At 39.9% G+C, this 22424-nt stretch overlaps 1 protein-coding gene across 3 annotated transcripts in view; it reads left to right on the plus strand.

Annotated features, from left to right (window-relative positions):
* The first annotated feature begins 8547 nt into the window (after nt 1–8547).
* CHRM3 (cholinergic receptor muscarinic 3) overlaps nt 8548–22424 on the plus strand; it is a 269142-nt gene continuing 255265 nt past the window's right edge. For 2 of the 3 annotated variants that reach the window (XM_027895762.1, XM_027895760.1), the window contains exon 1: nt 8549–8644. The gene's annotated coding sequence lies outside the window, so the exon portion shown is untranslated. Of the gene's footprint in view, nt 8645–22424 lie in introns of all 3 variants that reach the window. The other variant, XM_027895763.1, reaches the window with a different exon arrangement.

A 22424-nucleotide genomic window follows, 5' to 3' on the forward strand; every position in this document is an offset into this window, starting at 1 on the left:
AGTGATGAATGTAAATTGTGTGGATTGGAAAAGGCGTGGGGCTTTAAACACAGGCTCTTCCCATTTCACTTTGGTGCTGCTGGGTGGTTGCTAATTGACTCCTGCTCTAGTGCCTGTTTCTGGATCATTACTGAAACTGTGTTAGTCATAGACTCCCTGAGATGTTTTACAACATTTCTTGAATAACAGGCAGCTGCTGTACAGTGACAGCACACCATACAGGCTCCAGTGCTTCGTACACTTGTGTGCTCTCAGGAAGGGGCAGGTAAAATAGAGAACCCCACAGAAAATCTCTAAGGGGAAAGAAGGAGGCATCTCCAGAGGGGGATTTCTGCCTCCCCAATGTTCTGTAAATCGTGATGGTCCAAATGAAAGAAAACAGGAATTGCAGGTGGCCAAGTGGCACATTTCCCTCCCTTGAACCTTAGCTTTTGGAGAAGCTAAGGATCAGTTCCAGATGTGCTCCATAAATATTTCTTGAAGCTGTATGAATTTTACTCATGTGTGCAGTGGTACTCAGTTAGGGGAACACAAACTTCTACTCAGGCTCAAGCTTCCCAGCAATCAGCAATCACCAACAGCCTCACTCAGACGAAAGGAATGTTGCACAAGAGCATTGAAGATTGAAATGTGAAAGCAGTGAATATTAATGTCCAATTAATGTTTTCTCTATTTTGCCAGAGCTTGCCTTCAACCTTTGAAAGCATAGACAAGCAACTTTCATGGTATCACAGAATCACAGAATGGTTTGGGTTGGGTGGGACCTTAAAGATCACCCATATTGGCCCTCATGGGCAATACAGATTTGACTTTGCAAAGAATCCCTTTAATTAATTGTCAATTACTAACAAGTTTTGGATGGTGAGAAATAAAGCACCTAAAACACCTTCCCCCATCCCTTAGCCTTTTTTCCCAGGCTCGGATTTACCCCTTTATTTCCATCTCCTCTGCTCCTCAATGCTGGGCAGCACAGGCCGTTAGGATTGTGGTCAGTCTGTGGCAGCTCTCCTCTGCTGCTCCATCCTCCCTGCACTGCTCCCTGCTGCAGCCTGTGGCATCCAGGATTGCTGTCCTTCAGGATGAACTTACTCCAGCCTGGGCTCTCTGTGGGCTGCAGATCCTGTAGGGCGTGGCCACGTGCCACTGTGTGACCCTCCCCAGGGGCTACAAGGAAACCAGGCTCCAGTGCCTGGAGTACCTCCCCCATTCCTGCTGCTCTTGGCTTGCTCTTCATACTGTTGTTACTCACAGTTTTTAAAAACATGAAGTGTTTGGCCCTTTCTGAAACATGCTTTTCCCAAAGCATCCCCAGCATGGCTACAGGGCTCAGCTGAACCCTGCACTGAGTACCTTGGAGCTGGACGGAATTTTCTGTTCCCAGCTCAGGGAAGCTCCTGCCTCTCCTCACAGAGACCCCTGAAATACACCCCACCAACATCTCACCACCTGCACCTGACAGAGAGTGGGAGTCCTAAATGCGCAGTTTGACCCATCTTACAAATGCATGACGTATTCTTAAAAACATATGAAGTAAGACATATTTCAAAGGGATGGAGCTATCCAGATACCCTGAGGTAATGGAGCTTGACCTACACATTTCTGGTGAGCATTGGATGCCCATACAATCAGAATAATATTTACCTAATATTTATTTTTAGAAGTTAGAATCAATGGAAATATAGTCTTCAAGACCTGAATTTTACCAACATGAATAACCTGAGCGATTTTTTTTCAGTTTAAAATATTCTGTCACAAGTGCTTAGCAATGTATGCCAAGCCTCTGGTTTCTGTCCAGCAGACCCTTTCCCAATCTCTTCATTACTGTGTCGTCATCCACACCTGATTGATGACACTTCAGGACTTCACAGTCTGAGATTAATGACCAAGTTCCCATGTCTTGGTCATCTGACTTTGATGGAAGAAGTGGGATTTGAATTGTGGAGGTTAAGAGAGGAAAATATTTTCCCTGCCTTACAATGGCTGAAAGGTCATTCTTGAGCTCAAGTTGTTTAAATAATTTATTGTGAGCTACTGAGTCATAACAGAGTTACTGATCTTTTACTACAGTGACATTCTATTTTTTTCAACTCTGTCTTTTTTTTTATTATTATTCTGCAGTATTAAATAGCTCTGTCTGCAGTAACCAGAAATGTTTAAGTGTGCTGCAAATGCATGACACATCAGATTTGTACCTTTTACAGACTTACTAACAGAGAAGTGCCTTAATGGAACTACATGCTAAAAAGCAGTGTTTTACTTGGGAACATCATGCCTCTATCAGCTTGGAGCGCATCATTTATTTTCTAAGTAGCCTGTGCATACTCACTTTCCAACAGGAGATGATTTGAGACTCCAATGCTGATCTACTTTTTGATTTCTACATTCGCACTGAGAGCCTTCCTACCTCATTAAACTTGTCTGCTTTATTTTGTATGCTTCAGTGTTCTGTGCAGTCAAGGGGGTTTGATATATATCCTATTACATTTTTTAGTAACTCTGAAATGTTGCCTAGAAGATAAAATTGCTGATTTTATCTTTATTTTATTAATTTTACAAATCTAATTTTTTCTCCAAGTCAAATAACAATATATATATATTTCCCCACTTAAATTAAAATATTTTTAAAAAGACATTCTGGATCATATTCCCTGAGTGAATATGGAAACCCAAACCCTTAAAAAGTGTACCTACCAAAATGACTTTCCAGTTTCTAACTACTTTGATTACAAAAACTTCCCTCAGAATAACTACAAATGCTTCTAGTTGCTACGTAAAACAGTCAACACCTTTTCTCCAGGAAGACTGCACAATCCTCCTCTTCACTCTTCTTGTCTCTTCTTTTGACCTGGAAAAATGATTATGGACTGGAGCTATGGCCTCTGGAGGAATAGGGGTCTCCTCATGAGAAAATGGCCCCATTAGGAGAATTTCTGTATTTCAATAAATGAGGCATAGTGTAAAGCTGTCATGGAAAATAAAAAGTATAGGAGGAAAAAGCTAACAACCCATACATATATGTAGGAAATGAATGGATGAAAGGAAGAAAGGAAATGCTGGATTCTGTCATGAAGCTGTTGGGCCCCATGCTAGTCCCTATACTGGTCGTATTTTGGCAACAGAGCCTTCTGTGTGGGCAAAAGGTCCATGAGCTGCCACAGGTTTCCAACCCTGCAGCTCAACAGCCTGACCACCCCTTCAAGAAACTTGAGTCTCTCCTCATGTGGTTTCCCTTCACCTGTCTTGTGCAGAGTGTCCGGCCCAGGCTGAAGTGAGGCATCCTTAAGAGTCTGTTCCCGTCAGACAAAGAGGTGGAAGCTAAAAACAAGCAAGGTAAAAAATATGGGAAATTACAACACTGAAGAATTAGCTATTGAAAATCTGGTTCCAAAAGGGACGAGCTACTATTAGAGAAAGTTTATACTGCTGCTGGGCATTAACAAGGGCTGGAGGAGGGTGATTTGTAGATTTTTGTTGTATCATACTATGAAAGACAACTTCATTTCTACTTACCTCATTGTTAGATCTGCTATTGCTACTGCATAATTTCATAATTCAGATATAATTATATAAGGCTTACAGATGTCTTCAGAGGATTAATGAATTGTTTTGGAAGTGTTCCCCATAATGTGAAAGGAAAGTGTTATAAAAATCAAATTACTATCTTAGCAAGTAATTGGCCTAGAATTTGACTTTCAGTCTTGACTAGACCAGCTTCATGCAGACAAGGCTCCATCTAAACACACTTTTCTGATTGCATATGTTTTTCTCACAAACAAACTGACGGTTGTTACATCCAATAATGTTTGAAATTGTGAGTTTGCAAAATTGTGAACCACTGTCATCCTTGTTAGGCATTCTCTGAAACCATTATGAAACAAGAATGAAGCCATATTCTCTAGAGGTATTAGGAAAACTGCACAAATTGCTTCTCATTTTTTTCAGCTGTGCTTTGTTACTGGCTTTAGTGTGTCCCTGATCATAAACCATCACCATGATGTTGATTTTGTTTGCACAAGGATCATCTGAGTTTAGGGAGTGGTATGTGATTTGCACTGATTTACATGATGAAAATCAGATAAAAGGCAGTTTGAGTAGATTGTGCCTAATATGATCCCTTTTTTAGACAAATAATTTTCTTGACAAGGGTAGTTCTGCAGACTTGATCTATTTGGCACTCAGTAAAGCTTTTGGCACAGTGACACATGGGGAATTGTTAGTGAAGCTGAAGAGGATGAGGATTAGTACAAGAATGTCAATACACTAAGGTATTGGCCAAAGTGAAGACAATAAGGTGTTTTGTGTGACAAACCATCAGGCTATATGCATAGTGCTCATGAAACTCCACAGGGAGCAGCAGCTGCTTGGCCTTGGTCAAAGGGACTATCTGCCAGCTGAGGCTGTTGATGAGACCATGTTCAGAGACAGTACTAATACTAACTGATGAATATCTGGTGATCAGAAAAAAAAAAAAAAAAAGGAGTAACTGTAAGATCACAGTAGGGCATAAAGTGAGAAATACAGTAAGAAGCTAAATACAGGAATTTCTGCTGTGAGCTAAATGTTATCACTTGGAAACAAAAGAAGCAAAGGAGATACTTGTCAGTACTATTTAGCCACAAGGTAACTATTAGTGAGCAATGAGGTATAGCAGTGAAAGCAACAAAGTGGGCACTGGCTTACAGATCAGGGCACTCTCACCACTTCTGAGCTCTTTCTAGCTGGCTGTACTAAGCACCTTGTCTAAAATTGGTATATAATTTCACCTGTATTGAAGAAACTTAACTCAGAAATAAAGACACACTAATGCAGCTTGGGGAAGCAGAAAAGTGGAGGACCCACTTTACAGAACAGGACTATGGAAGCACAGCTTTAGAATAGCAAAAGTAGAGAGGGCATATTATAAAGATATTAAAACACAGTAGAATTGTGAGCTAGCTCAAGTCAAGGCTACTATTGTCAGACAAGACGAATGGGAATAAAGTACTCAGAAATAAATTGAGGCTTAAATTTAGAAGTTCCTTACTATTGCAGACATGAGGATCTACTGTTCCAGAAGAGCAAAAAGGACAGAAGCAAAATGTAAAAGATGATCTTAATCATATGATATTCTGAATGAAACTCCATGATTCCTGATTCTGTGTGACAAATGAGACCACAGGCAAGGAAGTGGTGTTGCCCAAGAAGGTCCTTCAAGGATAACTTTAAGGAGTGCTCAACAGACATAACTGAGTTGATTTCTTAATGAGCTTGTTTGTATCTGAGCTGCAAATAACACAATCACAGAGTATCCAGAGGATGAGTGCACATATATGGGAACAGCAGTGCCATGAACAGAAGCAGTTAAAGAACAGTAAGTCAGGGATGCAGAAGCAATATCAACAAAGACATGGCTGCAAATTCAGTGGTCCTCAACAAAAAGTGTATGTTCTGCATCACTTGTCCAGTTATCCAGCTGCATGCTGCTCACTTGTACATCCCCACCTTTCTTGTAGCACTGTTCTCTGTGAGCGCTGGGATGCTCATGGTGACTTGGTCTTGATCCTCCAGGGGCATCCCAGACGGCAGTTAAGTTCTTTATTGCTCAGTGAGAGGAGAAATAAGTTGTAAGAGGTGTGAAACTTATGATGACAGATTTGCTTCTTATTCATAAAAACAATCAAGTAATGTTTCCTAATTAAAAAAACCAAACAAACTAACCAAACAAAAAAAGCCCCAAACCCCAAAATAAAGACCACACACCCAAAAAAACCAACAGTATTCTAATTTATCTTCGCCTCTATCCCTTCTTAGGAATATATTGTAAAGACCTGTATTATACCAAGGGACTGTATTGTTCAGGTTTCAACATCTGATCTCAGCTAAAGATCTTGTTAAAGTCAATGGATATTTTCTCTAAAGAGTGTTATTTAGCAGTGTCCCTGAAAGATTTATTCCCATACCTTAGGCTTCTCTAAACACTGCCTTGCCTGCCTTGACACTTACTTCTTTATACAAGACATTATCCTATATGTGTTTTCTAGGATCATTGATTTTTGTGTGTATATGCTTGCTTTAAAGGCACATTTTGCATGGCTCAAGGTTAAATATATTTATGTTACACAATTTTACAAGGCAACTGAGCCTTGACTTATAAAGTATTGATATGTGTCTTAAAACACAGCAAATTCAAAGCCAAACTGATCTCAGCTTGCTTTGAATCTTAAAAAGAATGCATTTTTTAAAATACATTCTGCATTTAAAACATAGATGAGTTTTGCCACAATCTCAGAAACTAATGAAGTTATGGCAGATACAAAGCTATGTATTTTTTGACCCTGGTCTAATCACACTATAATTTACCATTTGGAGTTTGTTTTTTTTTTCTCCCCCATATGAATGGTCTATATGTTAATAATATTTTTCACCTCAACCTGATATCATCATAGCTATATTTTGTGTGCTCACAACTAGAAAGTGCTTACGCAAATACAATTGACAAAGGGGAAAAGATAGTAAAATTTGCAGCTACATCCTCAGTGACATTAAAAAAAGTACATTATTTCTAATATAATCTTAAAACCAGGGGTGCATTCTGTGAGCTCATCTCTGACATAGAGTTGTGCTGAGCCCTCGGCAGCTGAGGTGCAGAAACACCAAGGACAACTGCACTGTGAGTGGTCACCTGAGACGACTCAGTCACGGGGTTTCGCAGCTGCACTGAAACCCCAGCTTAGTATTGCAGGGTATGGAGTTATTTCTGATGCTATTTGAGAAGCAAAGTAAAACAAAAAAAGCATAGGTGGGCAGTAAAGGAATATACCCAGAGCTCAAAAGCATGGGAATCTTTGCACATCAAAATTTTTTTTTTTTTTTTTTTTGTATGTAAGTAGTTTTCAGTTTTTATTTTTTTCATCCCACAGGTATTTTTTAGAGTGTTGTGAATTACTCATTCAATTAATTTAAAACCAGAAGACTAACAATTTTTCTTTCTAAGTGTTGAAAATTTAGTACCTGAATTTCTATATATTCTTCCACACTCTCTGATCATAGCTACTTGCCACTAAGGATTTTCTGTGAAAACCCTGGTATCAGGGCATAGGAGGCAGACAATCCTTCCTCACTGAATATATGAGGTACAAGATGGACTTTCAAATTTTTAAAATTTTATTCTGAAGGTAGTAGATAATTAAAACAGTATTATTTATAAGATTAATGGAGAATTTTTGCCCTTGAGAGGATACACTGCTGTTTTGTTTATATTCTTCAGAGCACTACTTCGTAAACTTTTCTCTTACATATTGCCAAGAAATACACAAGCAGGCAAGCAGAACACATCCTGCTCCTTTATGCCATAACAACTTGGTTGCGAGCAATGCAGCTCACAAAAACAAGTGTTAAGTGCTGAACTTTCTTTGGGTTGAATAATTTCAAGTGAAATTTATTAATCTTCTATGACAGAAGAAACACGACAGTGTGAAACACCTCAGTTTGATGAAATAATTTATCACATGCTTTTACAGCATCTTTTAAAATTAAGATTTCCTATGTTCTTCTGATACAACATGTTTTAATTGAGTATAAGCATATATTAATAAATTATTTGGGTTCCTGTGAGTTTGTAGCACATCCTGATTAGCTGAGAGGGGAGAATATTTTAAGCAGGCCTTTTGAAAAGTTGATAGTAATGAATAAATACCATATTAATATATATTCTAGAGCTATATAATGATACATGATTTAGTTGATGATATATGCGTCATTAAGAGGCATATTTAATATGCAATGGGATACGAGTTACTCTCCACAAACAGGACCACAGTCTTCAAGCAATAGGTGCTCATATATCTCAATTAAAGCCAATAAAATCAGATTTAAAAGGGGGGGGGGGGGAGAGAGAGGAAAGAAAAAAAGCGGAAAAAAAAAAGAGAGAAGAAACCATGGCAGACTGACAGAAGGCTTTCCAACGTAATCTCATTTTCGGTGAGTCCTTGCTACTTCACAGGCTGTTGGCAAGGGCAAGGGATGGCTTTGGCAGCTCTCTGCTTTTAACTCCCCGCACCCCGAGGCAGAGGCTGCGGACAGACCCCCGGCTGCTTGTCCCCCGCAGTGTCCCACCAGCCCAGAGCCGCCGCGGGCCGTCGGGTCACCCGGCATCGCGCCTCGGCGGTGCCGCCCGGTGGCCGCAGCCACCGCCGCCTCCGGCGGGGTCCCCGCAGGGCCGCCCGGGGCACCCGCCGGGCCGGGCCGGGGTCGGCGGCGGGCGGGCAGGCGGGGCCGGACTCCGTGAGCTCACGGCGCTCGGGCCAATGAGCGGCGCGGCGGCGGAGCGGCCGGAGTGTCCCTCGTGTGGCGGCCTCACGGGGAGGGCGGCGGCGGGCGCGGGGCGAGCAGTCCCGGCGCGCCCCCGCCCACCCAGGGGCCGGCACTGAAGGGGCGGTGCCGCTGCCCGGGCACAGGTGCGGCGGCGGTAGCGTCGGTGCCGGTGTCGGTGTCGCGGGCGGGTGCGGAGCGCCCTCCTCCCGGCGGCGCCCGGCGGGGGATGTGCCGGCCGCCGGGGGCGCGCCGCCCGTGGGAAGCGCGCTCCTAACGCCACCTGGGCGCCGCGGGGAGCGCTCGGCGCGGAGCGGGCGGTGCGAGCGGTGCGAGGTCGCCGGGAACCGGGCAGGTAGGAAGGAGGAGAAACGCCGGTTCGAGAGGGTCTGGGGGGGCTTTTGTTTGTCCGCTCTTGCGGTACGCTGTGCCAGCGGCGGGGAGCGGTGTGCGGCGCCGCCCGGGCCGGCAGCGCGGCGGCGCTCCCCGCAGGGAAAGTTGCAGAGACGGTCCCTGCGGCGGGGCGGGTGAGGAGCCGCAGGACCTCTCTGCCCGCTGCCTCATGCCCTCCCGCGGTGGGGGGCTGAGGCGGTCGCAGCGGCGGCGGCTGCCGGAGGGCTCCGCGGAGCGCGGCGGGGCTGCCCCGCTCCCCCCGGGGCTCGGCGGAGCGGCCGCTCCCGGGGAGCACTGCGCCCCTCGAGCAGCGCGGCGAGGTGCCCGTGAGCTCGCCCTTCCGCTGGGTCGGAACGGTCCGGGGCCGCCGCCGCACAATGCGACGTCCCGTCCGGCAGCGGCTCGCCCCGGGGAAGCGCTCGACGTGCCGCCGGCTGTCGGGCTGGTCCCGCGGGGAAGGTGCGGGGACGCGCAGCGGTGCGCGGAGCCCCCGAGGGCAGTCGCTGACCGTCCCCGCGACTGTGAGCGGTATCCGCTCCTTTCTGGATCCAGCGGGGAGCGCGCACCGGAGTGCGGGCTGTCGTGCGGCTGGAGTTTGGGAAGGTAGCGGTGGATAGGGTGTGCGCTGCCAGCGCACCCACGGGAGTGTCTGAAGCAGAGCCCGAGTATTTACTTAAAACCAGAACTAGCCATATTCCCTTCGCTGTGTAAGTCTCGGGGCAGAGAAGCCCAAGTGGATTCATATGAAGGGCTATGTATCCACTCGTGTGGGTTTTCTTACTGATTAACTGGCTTCTGATTGTTTGGGATTACTTTGGAAAAACGCAAATCCCAGCAAATATCTGTGCTGACCATATATAGAAGTAGTCGCAGACCGAAGAATTATAACTTCAGTATTGCTGACACAGGTTGAGAAACTTTAAAAACAGCAAACAGAAGTCGGGATATGTCCTGAGGGTGCTGCCCAAGTGATATATTTTCTTTTGTTTTCATCTTACATTGACTGAAATATTTCTACTTTTTCTTTTATTGTTTACTTACCTATGCACTTTAAAGTTAGTGAATGATATATTGATTTTATTTCGCCTGCCCCTATATTTAATCTGGCTGCATTTGGTTTGCTTACTTGTGTTGGACCAGGACTGCAGTAGGAAACGCTGCTTTTTCCAGATTGGAAGCCTAATTTGGTGGCTTTCAGCTTGAAAGCAAACAGGTCACTCCTGTAGTAGCAATTTTCCATGGCAATAAAGAAGTATTGCAGGGATTTCTGATGTTGCGTCTAAAAAAGTTTTAATGTTTTGTGCTCTCTTCTTTAATATATATATATATATATATATATATATATATAATATATATATATATATTTATATGGTTCTGGTATTACCAGAAGCTTTTATGTGTGTTGTCCCATAGAGCGCTATGAAGATTACATTTTCCAGTGCTGAATCTCATTCAGAGTAATGTGTTTTTACGTTGGTGTTCTGTGCATGTTAACAGAGTTACTCCAGCATTAGGGAACAAGACTCAGTTGACTTGGGCTGAAACATTGAAAAGAATTTTCTTGGGTTGTTTTGGATGTAGCAGTTTTGCTGGATTTTAGTAACAAAGAAATGAAATGCTCCAGGGATAATCCGGTATGAAATTCATCTGACTTGCTGCCAGCTATATCAAAACATGTTGCAAGTTCTCCTCCTCTACCAGACGCATTTTGCCACCAAACCCAGAAATTCAGTTTTGTATTCTTTCCTGTTTCATTCAAAAGAAATAAACCCTAATTTATTAGAGAAACTGTCATGAGGTGTACAGTCATTTCATTTTCTAGCAGTTGAATAGTAACTTTCTGAAGGGAGCCAGTGGCATACTTTATATCATGTATCTGTATATTTTCAAGTGCAGTCCATTTTTCTTTCTGTTACTGAAAGAAATTCGTCTTTCTCATAGTAATATAGTCTGCATCCAACAGATTTTAGAGTAGCAGTCTCAAAAGTAGGTTTTCATAGTGAAAACCAGCCATGACCATATGAAACATCACAAAGTGCTCAATGGTGCCTTAAATTACAGTTTTAAGTATTAGTATTAAGGAGTAAAACGTCATGGTGAATTTGTAAGCTGGTGTAAAAAATTGTTGCACTTACCACGCTCTTCATTCTAAAGCTGTAGTAACTGCTTTAAAACTATCAAACCTTCCTTTCTTGCATTAGTATTTGTGTTTTAGCCTAAGTGCTATCAGTGTTTTCAGGATCAAATCCTGAAATGCTAAAGAAAATCTTGTAGTGAGTAAGGTAGAAATCTCTTCTACATGAATATTACAGCATTGAGGTACATATAATTCCTATCCTCTCTGCCTTGCTTGTAGCAGACAGCCTAAATATGTACTTTGTGCCAACAATTACTGTGCTTATGCAGCGTTATGAGACTCAAAAAGGAAGAGGTGCAAAAGGTGCTTGACACTTGGAAAAGTCTGAGGGATCTGGATGACCTTAATTAATATTGTTCATTATCATGTTACAGCTTGTTTACCATTAAGAGGAGGTGGTGTTCTGAGGATAAGACAAAGTATTTGTGCAATATTTGAAGGCAATGAAAGCTCTTCTCAGTGCATGTAAATACATGGTTGCTTAGTTTAGTACATAATATGATAGAACAGTTTACTAACATTAATAGTGTCCCATAGTATAATGGCAGATTTCCATTTAATGAAGATATATAATTAAGCTTTAAAATAAGGAGCAGTAAGAATAAAAATATGTAGGGAAGGATATGCAGTGTCCCAGTATTCTTATATGTATCTAAGTACCATATTTTGTGAATATGTAACAGATGTTTAAAAGGATCTGTAAGCTTGGAATGAAAAGGAAGAGCCTGGTAACACCAAAAGTAGTCTGTTTGGCAAATCCATTCAACAGTGTTGCTACATTTTCTGTGACTTCATTCTGTGTCTTCAGCTGAAGAGTATAAATTCTGCCAGACTGCACGGCTGCTGTAACACGTGAAGCTGTCAGTTAGAGATGCTGGGAGAGTGTCCATCACCTACACCTCTAGAAGCACAAATTGTGCCTCTCAGTCCATCCAGCAGTGTTGCAACATATACAAGGCTATGTACCTGGTGGTGTTGGGGTGCAAAACATTATAAATAAATTTAGTATAAGCCTGGTGTGTCATGATTAGACTAAGACTTCGTGCTCAGGAGTTCTCTTTTTTTTCTTTTAAGAGAGGATAAGAGCAGACTGCAACATTTGCTACTTCTTGTGCCTTGGTTGAGTGCCACCATGACACAACCTTGTGCATGGAAACCTGATTAGGAAATTCAGTGAGGGCAAAAAGAGAAGGCATTCTCCTGAATGTCAAATGTTGAAATTACTGTGTGTCAGAAGGACTAACCCTCTTGCATATTCTAAGTATGTGATTCCATGCTGGAGGCATCCGTTGGTAAAGGAGGGTAGGCTTAAGTGAATTTCTTTATTAAATGTTTGCAAACTGAAGGCAAGGTCTTTTCTGTGGTTGGAAAATCTTGGGAAAAACAAAAGATGTCAGTTATATTACGAGTGATAAATAATAAGTTGCCAAAATGAGAGCTAGAGGCAGCTTGATACTTCTGTAAATTAATCTTGATGGAGATAGTGACAGAGAAATATTTATTAATACAGCTAGGGTATGGATAATCAGAAAATGTTTTCCTGGGTGTGATTCAAAATGCAGCCACTTGTGAATGCCATTACCTTTCATTTTCTTTTTTTTAGGCTTTCATTCTAAAGATAGAATAAACAAAAACCTAATATTTTTTTTTTATTTAGAACACTTTCCTGCAAGCAAATTCAAAGTTTTGTTCATTTACCCAAACACAATACATCACTGTAGCCTCAGAGTCTGTGCAGACCAACTGTCTGATTGATCTCGGTTGTGAGCATTATTCCTAAACTTGATCTTCAGGAAGTTATGGCCGCTCTGCTAGTTCTTGTGGGCATAGTGAATGTGACCAGGAGATTCAGAATTGTCCAGTTGCATTCAACAAGTTGATGGAATTTGGCTCTATAATGATCTATATCTCTGGTTATTTTTTCTTTCTCCCTCTGAATAAGGACTCTGTGATGATGTGTAAGGTTAATCTCTCACCATATATAGATGATAATCTGTCCTTCTGCATTCCCAATATATCCCCATGGGAAAAAGATTAATTGTGACTTATAAAAGCTTATAATACAAAAGTCAGAAGTTTATCTGTAACAAACAAGTTCGTAGAGGACTGAGAAACTTGGAAGGAAGGGATTAAAAAAAAATGCTTGGAGTTTCTAGTGCATGTCTCTGTATGTACATAACTTCTGTTAGAGAAAATTATCTAATCTCGATATCAGTGGTTGACCAAGGGGTTTTGTACAATGTTGTTTACCTGCTTAGTACTACCTGTGTTTGTGTTGAGCATTTTGTCCATTACTACCTTATTTGACAGCATTAGGAGCCAGATGCTGAAGGTTCTTCACAGACCTTGAAGGCTGCACGTGATTTATGAAGGGACCCCTTTTCAGGTCAAATGTATAGAGTTGTGACAACATACATTGTCCTGCAGCCTCCTTATTCTTGTATGTCCTTCTCCAAAGCAGGAGAATATTCTTCCAGCATCTAGGATTAAAGGGTTTTGAGAAACCTCAGACTTTCCTGCAGGGGTGTTGAGAAGCTATCAGCTGTAACATCTAAAGGAAATAAATGTGACAGTTTTGAAGGGAAAAAAATGCTATCTATCGTCCACAAGGATTTATAAAAAACCTCTACCATTTCATTATGAAATAAGTAAATTTGAGTTCAGTAATTATGTGGGTTTCTAGTAGCAGGAAATACATTATTAAGACTGTCAAATTGTACATTGGAAAAAAAAATCTTACTAAATACATACTGAAGAAGGAAAGTGTTCCACTTCCTTCAGCCTTGCACTTCAAACACTTATGCAGAGACACACTATCTTTTATAGGATTGAAATAGCAAGTCAAACCTAAACAAAAAAGAAAAATTCTCTCTGAAACCTTAAATACCTTGTAGAAGGTACTGGGCTGCAACAAAACCAAATAATAAATAATTTGATGAGATAATAGTAGTGTTGTTATAGAATATTAATTACCTCATTTGGTTTCACATGACCTGGAAAGCACTTATCCGCTTCATGGCTATTTCTTCAGGAATGAGAGTAAGCAGGTCATTGTCTTGATTGAACATACTTGCATTCCCTAAAAGTGCCAAAGAAAGTTCTCTGCAAAACTCTGGAAGAACAGTGTCAAATCTGTAAAGAAAAGTATTAAATTCCTCTTCCTATACTGATGTAGAGGATCTTGTCCCACCGAGTGCCATTATGTATGAAAGGAGACACATCCTTGTGATCTTATGGGAATTCCTGAAACATAAGAGAGGCTGGGTCTGTCTCGAGGTATTAAGGCAGCAATACTCATGCTGCACATACTGAAGCATGAAATATCCATTATGCTTGCTTTGATGGCTGCAAGTTCTATATTGTTCACCTATGCAAAATCTTACTGCTTTGTTTGTTTGTTGTGGTTTTTTTGTTGTTTTTTTTTTTTTTTTTTTTTTTTTTTTTTTTTTTTTGGCCAGCAGCCGTGTAGCACTTTCCCATATTTCTCTAGTAAAAATTAATAGTACTAATTGCCACTTCTTTTGTCATTAATTTCTGAATCAACATGAAGTATTGCTATAGCAACCAATCCTTTCAAACTTCACTGCAGACAATTAGTAGGAGAATTCAATCTCAATATGTAATAAGCACAATAGTAGAACTATTCAAAGGATTAAGGAGCTTTTAAAGGGAGTAATACAAACACTCAAAACTGTCATGAAAGAACAGAACCTGAAAATTTTCAGAATTCTTTTTATTAATCATCTCCAGTTGCTGTACGAAAGTGCATACTTGCTTCGAACAAAATAATTACAGCACACTGTGTATCATCAGAGATAAAATACATCACCCTGTGGAATACTTTACAGATTTTTATCTTTGATAATAATGTTTCAGCATAAACTTCTGCACCTTCTCTTGAAGTATAGTTGTTTTTTAGCCCTGACAGTGGATGTGCAGCAGGAAGACCCTAAGTAGGTTTCAGGATTAGCTGGACAGCGAATAATCCAAATTTATGAAGTCAGAATTAGATAGTGCTTTATCTCTGCTTTTTCACCAGCATCTTTTTTTTTTTCTTCCTCAAAATGGATTGCTATTTGCATTTTACCTTGTCATCTCTCTTGATAACGGGCAGACAAAGGAAGTTATCCATATATGCACACGCAGGCATATATATGGGCATAAGGGGTGTGGAGGTTACAAATACCTGAGGAACATTGGAATAAAAGGGGAATATCTTGCACTGCAAGTCCATGATTGATATTATTGGCTGCGATAGATTTTGAAGTAGTGAAAGCTTATAAATCTTTAGGGGTAGCTAGGTTTCTGAGGATGTTGATTGCACTGAAAGAAGGTTGTGTGAGAACAGAGTATAAGCACAGGTGAAGGGTAAGAACAAGAAAACTAAATTAAGAAAAAGTCAAAGGAGGAGCTATGCTTGTAGGAGGGAAGTCTGAAGGTAGTATTGTGGGAGCCTGGGACTCTTGCATTCATAGAGGACAGAGAAAAGAAGAAGGGAGAACAGTAAAAGACCCATAAAAAAATGGAATAACATGATTCTAGGTGCTGAGGGAAAACATGCCGGTGGCAGAAATCCTTGGGAAGGATGTGATAGTTTCCGGGGGAGGAAGGGTGTGGATTCTTGCTTCACCTTGAGAAGTAGATGGTGCTTCACTGGATGTATTATTGACATACGTTTCCATATATGCAGTGCCTCTACCACCCAGCAGACCTTCTGTGGTTACCCTGGCCAGATTGTTAACCTTGCAAGTAATAGTTGGTGGGAGGTAAATATTGAAAATGAAATTTCATGCAAGGCCACAGCTCTGCAATTTTCTCTTGTCAGAACACGTCTCCTTGGAGAACTCTCCAGAGCTCTCTGAATAATGTCAAATGGTACCATTTTCAAGCAGTCAGAGCTTTAAATTGCTCTTCCACTTGTACCTCCTGGTTGTTCTTTTTATTAGCATAGTGATGTTTCTTTGTTAATTGGGAAATCCCAAAGAAAATACCGCAATAAAAGCTAAAAGAACATTATGAAAGTCAATAGTGAAGAAATGCTGAGTGTCTCTTACTTGCAGGATTCTTGGAAGATGAATGATCCCTGGAATATTTATGTATGTAAATATTGTTCTAAAATATCTATTGCAGAAAGCTTCTTCCAAGAAGCAAAGTCAGTTTAGGAGTGTCTCTTAAGGAGGTATGGAAAAAAGACAATTGGAGTTGTATCTTGGGCCTGGAGCCGCTTAGATAAATTCAAGGAGACTTAGATCTAGTAAGGAGGTTTAGGGTGAAGAATTGTTGGTTTCAAATGTCTTTGTATTCTTTTTCTGGTCACTGTCTTGTGTAAAATTATCTTGTATTTTCTGTAGAAAGTAATGGGAAAAAATTCACTCGTAAGAAAAAAAAAGACAGATTTTTCTCTGGAAGACAAAAAATTGATCTCTAGTGTCTGGATGCAGAGTTAAAAAAAAAACTAAAAAGGAATGACTATAGAGCAAATGGTGGTGAAAGGTCTATGATGAAGCAAATGTATGTGGAAGAGAAGCTTACAGGACTACAACTCAAGGGGTAAAGGATTTTTCTGTAGAAAATAGTTGCTAAAAAGAATGCTATACAATGCAAAGGGAACTAATATGAATAGAAAAGCAATGAGAATAATTTGTAGCTCCATTTCTGGAAACTGCCATTCAGTAGCAACTGGCTAGCGATGACATGTTAGGCAGATGTATTGGTTCTCCTTTTCCTTGGTGTTAAACTGCAGTGTGATATGGGAATAAAGCAACAAATCTGAAGACAATGTCTGACTTTCCTGTTGATAGACAGTCATAGGTATGTGCCTTGGATTGTCAGGTTTTTCCTTTTCAGTCATACAGCATTTTTCACTGGAAAAGCATAGTGCCTACTAAGACATCCAAATAAAAATATGAGTGACTGTTACTTTTCCTCCCATTCAATATCTCCATTCAAAAAAAATTCAGTTGTTTTGTGAAAGCAAGTATATGGAAGGTGAAGACGAACTGTACTTTTCAGAAGCAGCAGACGGTGTTTATACTGTTCAGTACTGAGTCAGTAGTTTTCATTCTCACTCAGCTCAATGAAAGCTGTGTTTGTTTGCTTAAGGGAACGCTAAAGAGGCAAAAATGTGCAAGCAAGATCGAAAAGATGTTTTTTGGGTTGGCATGGCCAGATTTTGGTAGCAGGAGGGCTACAGGGGCAGCTTCTGTGTGAAGCTGCTAGAAATTTCTCTTATGTTTGATGAAGCCAGTGCCAGACAGCTCCAAGATAGACCCACTGATGGTCAAGGCTGAGCCCATCAGTGATGGTGGTAGCACCACTGGGATAATATTCAAGAAGGGAAAAATGTTACTTTTCAGGACAGTAACTTTGCAGATGCCAAAGGTCAGCGAACAAGGAGTGGGAGGAGGTGCTCCAAGCACCAGGGCAGAGATTCCCTTGTAACCTGTGGTGAAGACCATGGTGAGGCAGGCTGTCCTCCTGCAGCTCATGGAGATCCATGGTGGAGCAGAGATCCTACAGCCAGTGGAGGACCCCATGCTGTAGCAGGTGGATGCCCAAAGGAGGCTGTGACCCTCTGTGAAGCTCATGCTAGAGCAGGCTTCTTGCAGGACCTGTGGAGAGAGGAGCCCACACTGGATTAGGTTTGCTTGTGACCTGCAAAGGGACCCCTGTTTGAGCAGTTCATGAAGCAGTACAGTCTGTGGGAGGGACTCAGTCTGGAGAAGTTGGTAGAGGACTGTCTCCAGTGGGTGGGACTCCAAGCTGGAACAGGGGAAGAGTATAAGGAGTTCTCCCCCAGAGGAGGAAGGAGCAATTGAGGCAATGTGTGATGAACTGACTGTAGACTCCATTCATGGGGGAAGGGTATTTCAAAGATTTGGGTTTATTTCTCATTATTCTGCTCTACTTTTGATGGGGCAAATTTTCTAACTTATTACCAAGGTGGAATCTGTTTTTCCCATGATGGCAATCAGTGAGTGATCTCTCCCTGCTCTTATGTTCATCCATAGCCTTTTGTTTTTTCTTTCCCCTGTTCAGTTGAGGAGGGGAGTGATAGAGCAGCTTTGGGGGCAGCTGGTATCAAGCCAGGGTCAACAAAAGGTTTGTAAATAAAGCAGTAGATTTCACATATAATCTTTTAAAACTGCATAAGATGTGATAATTTTCTACTGCAATCTCTCTAGAAATTTCGAATTTAATTTTCATTTTCAGTGTTGTTGGCTTGAACACTTCCAGCTTGAGCTGGATAGAACTTAAACTAAGTTACAAATTTGTATTAATTTGGACACAAAAGTGTTTTAACTGTCTTTAGTATCAAAACTCTTTGGTAACTGATGAGTTTTTTGCGTTGATATCAAAGTTTTAGGTTCATACCAGCAATTAAAAATATTGGATGTTTATTTTACTGATAAGAAGTTCATTAAAGGATTCATTCAAATCTTATTTTCAATACTATGTCTCTGAAGATCATACTTTGTATGAGATATGTTTTTCGTAAGCACAACCGAAGTGATCCATTGTTAAAAGCACATTCTTACAAGCTTTAAAGTTGTTTACCTTTCCATCCTGTTTGGGGAAGAAAAATGTCATTTGTCATATTAATTTCTGCATTTGTTGTGATTTATTGCCATCTGTGAATAAAATATTGAGGCTGAACAGATACCCTGATTTTTACTGATGTTTATTAGTCTTCTTTCCTGCCTCCTCCTCAAAACCCAATGTTAAGTTGTTAAATGAAAATGATGATTCTGGAAAGATGTTTTTTTTCAAGAATGCTAAGCAAGCATGGATTTAGTATAATAGATTTGTATTAAACACTTCCTTTAATTAGGTTGGAAAAAAATGAATGTAGAACTCTCAGCCACTCATTTAAGTAAGTGCATGTTGAGTCTGACATCCAGAAATGTGGTTCAGTAAATAGGTACTTGGAGTGCAGAATTTTCATGAAGCATTACATGCTAAAGCTTTTCAGGGCTCTTGTGAGCAAATCTGCCAGGATCAGCTCTTGAATTATGGGAGTGGTAAAATCACACTTTTAAATGCCTGAAACAGAGGAATGAAGGTTATGTGACTTGTAAGCTGACAGCAGCAATCAGGAGAAAACCAAGTATGATCTCAAGTAAACTTGAAAACAAAATAGTACACAAAAAAGTTCATTTCGCCTAATTTCTTTCCCACAGTTTTAGCATAGGTACACAATTCTCACTTGCTGTCATATTTGCAAGTTAAGAAAATGAAATTTCAAATATAAATATAATGGGATATGTTGTTTCTAAGGAGAAAATATTGGAAATAAAATAATTTGTAGCATATTGATTATTTTTAATGTAGCTAAATGTCTAGTACGTAGCAACCTGCCGATATTAGCATGCTGAGGTCTTATCCTTATTACATCAGTTTTAAAGTTTCCGTGGTACAGTGAGTCATAAAGGTGGCCAGTATCCTTTTCCGTGTCAGATATCATCAACTTGTTTCACTTCATATTGTGTTGTTTGGTGGGTTTATTTGTTTCTAGGAATAATGCATTCCTTCTTACAACAGCTGTAGTTTTGCTTCTGCTTCTCTTAAATTTCACTGTCATTATTGTTTCTATAGAAGTTGTGGAGAGCAAAAGTTCCTTTAAAAAAACCCCAACCAGTGATAACAACCCCCCTCCAAAAAAAAAAAAGGCAAACAAACCCCAAAAAACCCCAAAACTCCAAATCAGCAAACAAAAACCCTTGCAAACCCCAAACCTCATCTTTTTTATTTTATAAGGTGGTAACATTTCCTTGATATGGCTTACATAATTGGATGGGTAATAATTTATTTGTCTTGTGTGTTGATTTGTATAACAAGAACACTAGATTACGGAGAACATTTGTGTTACAGCCTTTTGTGATTGTGTGACTTGCATGACTTTGACTCTGCTTTCTGATTGTGATCGAAACTGGGCTTTGCAATGTCATTAAGGAGAGCATTTCTGAATCTTAATGTTAGGCATACCAAAACCTGGATTTCCAGATTGTTTCTTTCAATTACTCAGATTTTATTTATTTATTTATTTATTTATTTTAATTTGCTGTGTGTTTGAAACTGTGGTGGTGTTTGTTTTTAGCTTTAGCAACTGCTTTCCTTCATTATGTATTTTTTTACTATATTAAGAATAACTTTTGATGGCCTTTCACTTGTTTTTTCTGTTGTAATGCTGCTTCTCCTGATCTCAGGGTAAACAAATGCAAAGCTTGTGGATTCATTGTAGCTGGGTTGAATGTACAATGTTAAATAATTAATTTAATTTCTGCATGGATTGTGGAAAGTCCTGCAGCTGATTCATGGCCACTTACAGGTTACTATCATCAGTTTAGGTAGTGTAAGGTAATTACTTTACTGGTTTTTGACAGAAGTCCTAAAAAGAAACATTTCTGTAGCGAATTTGAGAATTCTAATAGTTAAGATAAGGTATGTTTGGGCCTAAATGTGTATACTAGAAAACTGTAGTTCTGATATCTCCCTTCACCCTCCCCTCTCCCCCTCCCCCAGTCTTTGATGCCAAGTGTCCTGGATTATTAATGATTAAGAGCAATGAATAGATGCAGAAAAGGTTCACTTAATGTGTTTGTCTAGTTAATACAGAAGGTTGAATCTAAAAGCTGCAACATAAAGAGGAAACACTATAGAAGTGTTCTTACATTTGATTAGTTGTATGTATACACCATCTGACTGTGTTTCTATCTTAAATATGTGGAGTGACGCATAGCACTGTTAAGCTAAAGGTTGGGTTTTCTTTTTGTTTTGGACAACTTGAAGTTTCACTTCAGCCCGTTTCACTTTCTTTTACTTTTTTTTTTTTTTTTTTTAAAGCTCAGACAGTGAAAAGTGTGGGTGTTTTTCTGTTCAGTTTTACTTGCGTGTTTTGCTTATAACATTTGACACAAAAACTGTAAAACTTAAAAAAAATTCTTCCATTTTTTTTTCTGCCAGAGATATTAACCTCTTCTAGTACATTGAAACAGAAATGTGAATTCTAGAAATATGTGACCAGTTGGTCTCATTTTAGTCAGTGATGTGCGTGGAGTGTACGTGTGCAAAACATACTTCAAGGCCTGTCCTAATCAACTTAAGCAAAATAAATTGAAATAAATATCCCCAAACTATTNCAAAAAAAAAAAAAAAGGCAAACAAACCCAAACAAACCCCAAAAAACCCCAAAACTCCAAATCAGCAAACAAAAACCCTCGCAAACCCCAAACCTCATCCTTTTTATTTTATAAGGTGGTAACATTTCCTTGATATGGCTTACATAATTGGATGGGTAATAATTTATTTGTCTTGTGTGTTGATTTGTATAACAAGAACACTAGATTACGGAGAACATTTGTGTTACAGCCTTTTGTGATTGTGTGACTTGCATGACTTTGACTCTGCTTTCTGATTGTGATCGAAATTGGGCTTTGCAATGTCATTAAGGAGAGCATTTCTGAATCTTAATGTTAGGCATACCAAAACCTGGATTTCCAGATTGTTTCTTTCAATTACTCAGATTTTATTTATTTATTTTTTTTAATTTACTGTGTGTTTGAAACTGTGGTGGTGTTTGTTTTTAGCTTTAGCAACTGCTTTCCTTCATTATGTATTTTTTTACTATATTAAGAATAACTTTTGATGGCCTTTCACTTGTTTTTTCAGTTGTAATGCTGCTTCTCCTGATCTCAGGGTAAACAAATGCAAAGCTTGTGGATTCATTGTAGCTGGGTTGAATGTACAATGTTAAATAATTAATTTAATTTCTGCATGGATTGTGGAAAGTCCTGCAGCTGATTCATGGCCACTTACAGGTTACTATCATCAGTTTAGGTAGTGTAAGTGTAAACTTTACTGGTTTTTGACAGAAGTCCTAAAAAGAAACATTTCTGTAGCGAATTTGAGAATTCTAATAGTTAAGATAAGGTATGTTTGGGCCTAAATGTGTGTACTAGAAAACTGTAGTTCTGGTATCTCCCTTCACCCTCCCCTCTCCCCCTCCCCCAGTCTTTGATGCCAAGTGTCCTGGATTATTAATGATTAAGAGCAATGAATAGATGCAGAAAAGGTTCACTTAATGTGTTTGTCTAGTTCATACAGAAGGTTGAAGCTAAAAGCTGCAACATAAAGAGGAAACACTATAGAAGTGTTCTTACATTTGATTAGTTGTATGTATACACCATCTGACTGTGTTTCTATCTTAAATATGTGGAGTGACGCATAGCGCTGTTAAGCTAAAGGCTGGGTTTTCTTTTTGTTTTGGACAACTTGAAGTTTCACTTCAGCCCGTGTTTCACTTTCTTTTACTTTTTTTTTTTTTTTAAAGCTCAGACAGTGAAAAGTGTGGGTGTTTTTCTGTTCAGTTTTACTTGCGTGTTTTGCTTATAACATTTGACACGAAAACTGTAAAACTTAAAAAAAATTCTTCCATTTTTTTTTCTGCCAGAGATATTAACCTCTTCTAGTACATTGAAACAGAAATGTGAATTCTAGAAATATGTGACCAGTTGGTCTCATTTTAGTCAGTGATGTGCGTGGAGTGTACGTGTGCAAAACATACTTCAAGGCCTGTCCTAATCAACTTAAGCAAAATAAATTGAAA

Source organism: Empidonax traillii, unplaced genomic scaffold (assembly GCF_003031625.1).
Source record: "Empidonax traillii isolate 1590-97213 ecotype Southwest subspecies unplaced genomic scaffold, ASM303162v1 scaffold466:size1224651, whole genome shotgun sequence".
In the NCBI taxonomy this organism is placed as follows: domain Eukaryota; kingdom Metazoa; phylum Chordata; class Aves; order Passeriformes; family Tyrannidae; genus Empidonax; species Empidonax traillii.